Source organism: Stegodyphus dumicola, chromosome 7 (genome assembly GCF_044657685.1).
Source record: "Stegodyphus dumicola isolate Sdum_Otavi_A_Nest chromosome 7, ASM4465768v1".
Classification (NCBI taxonomy): Eukaryota; Metazoa; Arthropoda; class Arachnida; order Araneae; family Eresidae; genus Stegodyphus; species Stegodyphus dumicola.
In genome coordinates, this window is record NC_140774.1 from 8,611,549 (window position 1) to 8,616,070 (window position 4,522).

The following is a 4,522-nucleotide window of genomic DNA, read 5'->3' on the forward strand; positions in this document are numbered from 1 at the left end:
AAAAAAAAAAAAAAAAAAAAATGTAAAGCGTATATATTTAAAATGCACCAGGTGAATATGTTTTGCCTTCATGTAACAACACATTCTTTGCAATAAGCCTTTTGTTTATTTCTCTTTTTCTTACGCATTTCTTTTGTGCTTTGCAAATGGCGTAATTTACTAGCTTTCACACGTTGCTCGTCTAATTTACATAGACATGCTCGACTACACGAACCAACTGACAGCCCAAGTTCCGCCATAACTTTTAATCTTCCCTGATTACCTTCATTGTAAAGTATTGTGGCCTCACTCGTTGCTATTTCAGCAATTCTTCTTCCTGAACCAAGGGTCTTGGGACACAATTTCCAAATCAAATTATTTTAAGATTCATTGCAGTTTTGTGTCTTTCCGCCAAGACATCTTTGCAATAGTGTCGGTTGTGATAAATCATTAAATATTGGTTTAATAACATCCATAACACAAAAAGGAAGTGTTGGTTTATGTCTGAATTCACTCACAGTTCCATTAGCTACAGCTTTTTGGTATTTACACCAAGTATTGGGACTTATTAGACAAAAAGTATGCAGCGGTTCGACATCAGTTGACCGTGTGTGAAAATAGATTGCCCATATAGAATTACGCATTTCCGCCAAAGAAGTTTTGTGTTCTCGAATTGCATTACCATAGTAAGCAGTCAATTTGTCAATTTCTGTATCACTCAAGCGACCTTTTCCTCCAATAGGTTTTTCATCTGCACATTTTATACCTTTCTGTTTCAATTTTCTGAGCCGCGTTCCCATTCTCTTCTGAATATAACCAACACATTCGATTTTAGAAACGGACACATCAGAACCATAGGGCTGGGCCTCCGTTATAGATTGAAACGTCTTGGAATCTCCATCGCCTATGTATCCAATATATTTTACATCATGCTTCGTTTCTGACCGCTGGAAAATCCGAACCATACCGACGACCTCCATTTTACTCGCAGAACCATTGTGATTCATAAGACACTCCGCTTCATGTTTTATTTTCCAGTTATCGTACTCTGGTGTACCTTCCATGGAATTCCATGTATCACATGCCTTACAAAAAGATGAAAGAACCTCTTTGTCGAGAACCTTACCACTTTTGTCTCCAATAACGGTACACACACCTATTCGTGATGTGTGTCCCCTGGTTTTCCATGAACCATCGCCGCTAACTACAACATTTGAAGAACCCGTTAGCTGAACTTCTTCGCAAGCAGCATTTTTCATGGATTGTTGTGCCACATTACTTGAGCACGTCATAAACTTCTTTACTGTAGCATTGTATGCTTTTTTTGATACTGGGTGTGGAAGATCCATAATGCCACAAAATAGTTTCATTGCTGAGTAGCCCATTCCAATTGTTCGCATGGCATAAGCATAACATATGCTAATTTCAGCAAAGTTGTTCTTCTTACCAATCATTTTTGAACTTTTAAATGTACGCAGTTCTATACAATTTCCACAATTTAAAGAAAATTTCGAACTTAGTCCTCACACAACTTCTTTTATAGTGACATCACTGCCACATGTTTTGCAGCACAGTTCTTTTTCGAAAAAAAGAAATCATTACGTTCAAGTCCAAGATCCTAAAACCTTTAAAATCATCATTAGTTTCATTTTCCAACTGCTTATTAGAAAGTTTTATTTTCTTTGCAGAAGCACTCACCTTCAGTTCTGCAGTAGAGGACTGGCAATGCTTTCGCGTGTGGATATTACCAGTAAATTTTCTCTTTTTATTTCTACTGCCAGATGATCGTTTAGGTGTCAATCTACATTCTATCGTATTCATGTTGATCTTAGGAATGACTTTTCAATATCAATATTTATTTATATTATTAAATGAAGGGAAATATAAGAAGAAATCTATCACAGAATACAGAACACGTTGTAAAATTCGCAAGCAAAACAAACTGAATGAATGAATAAAAGTTAAAGTTAATATATTGCTTTCTTCTTCTAGAAAAAGCAATGAGAATTAAATAATTATTAAATATATCTATTTCCAAGCCATCACAAGAAAAAAATGTTAGATTGCTTTTATAAACGGAATTTATCGCCACTCTTCACGAGCGCAGCTGTAAATATCCAGCTGTCAAAACAGGTAAACAGACGCCTCGATCCTGACTTTTGAAAATTGGGCTTCGGTTCTTCCTCGATATCTTTCGTTCTAGTGGGAATTTTTTTATGCGGTTTGTTTTAAAATGTTGCTATTAGTTAGCTCTTTAATATAAAACGATGAAAAAATTATTTTTTTACCCTAAAAGGGTACTTGACCCCTTAATTGAACCTTGTGTGCCAGAACAAAAAACAAATTGTACAAAAAAATAATAAAGACATGTATAAATGCTAATGAGGATGAAAGAAAATTGATACCTTGATTTGTTGTTATAGATAACACAACAGATGAAATTTAAAAAATGTCACCTTTTTTAATACAAAAACTTATAAAGTCATGTGCCGGAGAACCTAAAAATATCAAAAGACTTCGCTCAGGTGCTCTTCTAGTCGAAGCTGTACCTTCCGGCCAATCTGCAACTCTTCTCAGTTTAAACAAATTAGGAAATGTAAATGTAACAGTATCACCTCACAAATCCTTAAATTATAGCCGTGGAGTAATATCAGAGTTCGATCTTCTCTGCGTTTCAGAAGAAGAATTCGTGAGTGAACTCTCCCATCAAAATGTCTTTGCTGCGAGGCGAATCAAGTTGCGCAGAGAGGGTAAGTTGATCGATACCAGAAACGTTATCCTGACCTTCAACACACCTGATTTGCCAAAAAGTGTAAAGACCGGGTATCTTCATTGCCCAATAAGACCTTACATCCCAAACCCCATGCGATGTTTCCAGTGTCAGCGCTTTGGCCACTCAAAAATGTCCTGTCGAGGCAAACCCACTGCTGTGCTCGCTGCTCCGTGGAGGGCCATGACAATGATAATTGTAAAGCTGTGCCACTGTGAGCATCAGCCAGTTTGCTTCGCTTTAAAGGAAACACGTCTCAAAGGTAATAGCAAAGCCAAACTTGGGAGATCTTCATTTACGAGAAAGGAGAATGTTAGTGAACGCGTCTGTGGGGATGTGGGCCTTCTCATCTCACATAACTGTCCGTCAACTGTCTTTTTGTTAGCAATATCCCTTCAAGTGGCTGCTATACAGGTTAATATAAAAGAATTAGTTTCTGTCATTTCCATATATCTACCTCCAAATCAAGGTATCGATCAGAGACAACTAAATGAGTTGATAAAACATCTGCCAGAGCCGTATATTATCATTGGGGATTTTAACGGACATTGTCAGGTATGCGGAAGTAGAGATACAAATCGAGGTAGACAAATTGGGCAGTTGATCGAAGATCACTGCCTTTGTCTTCTCAATAATGGTCAGGATACCTACTTCCATGAGCCAACAAGGACATTTCACGCTCTTGATCTTGCCATTCGTTCACCATCTCTTTTGCCCTTTTTTACTTTTAGTGTTGGAGATGATCCTCACAATAGTCATCACTTCCCGATATTTGTTACTTTTGCAAGGGAAGGACTGAGTCCCGTCGTAAGGCTCACACTTTATATTTGAAAGGGCAGACTGGGAGCTTTTCTCCTCTCTTCCGGAGCTCACGGAAGAAGTAGTGAACGATGTGCCAGTCGACAATGCAGTGAAAGCCATTACTTACATTATAATCCAAGCGGCTACAGCCTCTATACCTCTGACCTCAACAAGGCCTCCAAAATACTCGAAACCGTGATGGAATCGCGAATGCCAGAAAACTCTTAAGACATGAGAGAAATACTACCAAATCGTATTGCTTTCAAAAACGCTAAAGCAAACGCACGGAAAATACCACGGGAGAGTAAGAGGAATTCCTGGATACCTTATGTATATGGAATAACAGCCTCAACCTCCAGTAAGCGAGTATGGGAAAGAGTTAGAAAAGCATGTGGAATATACCGAGACCACTAACTTTCCATCCTGGAAAAAGATGGCCGAACGATCAGCACAGCGGAAGAAATTGCAAACACCTTTGGTGAAACGTTTGCAACCATCTCTAATGGCTGCAGTTATCCCCCATCTTTTCTGTCTGCTAAGCTAGCTGCATGCTAAAAATATTCCCATTAAGTTCAACTCTGCCAACACAGAGCCTTATAATTGTGAATTTTCCCTTTTTGAGTTAAGAAGAGCTTTATTAACCCTGGAATACTATACTGGGGTACTAGATTCCCCAGATCATTTAGTTTTTCGGATTTTCAGGAGATGGGAGCACTTGTCTGATTGTGGTTGCAGGTATTCTCCTAACTCACAAACATCTATTCAGTTGCAGGTTTGTACTTGTTTTAGACGGTTGTGTTTCTGAATAATCGCAGTCAACGGGCACTCTATTCCCCAGTGTAGTATTCATGTAAGTATAATAGAGTATAGTTTTTTACGTTTTATCATTCAGAACTGAAAGTTGACTACATACAGCTGCTCAAGAAAGACTAGAAGATGGCCTCTATGTCTGTTCTATGGACTTATGAATAT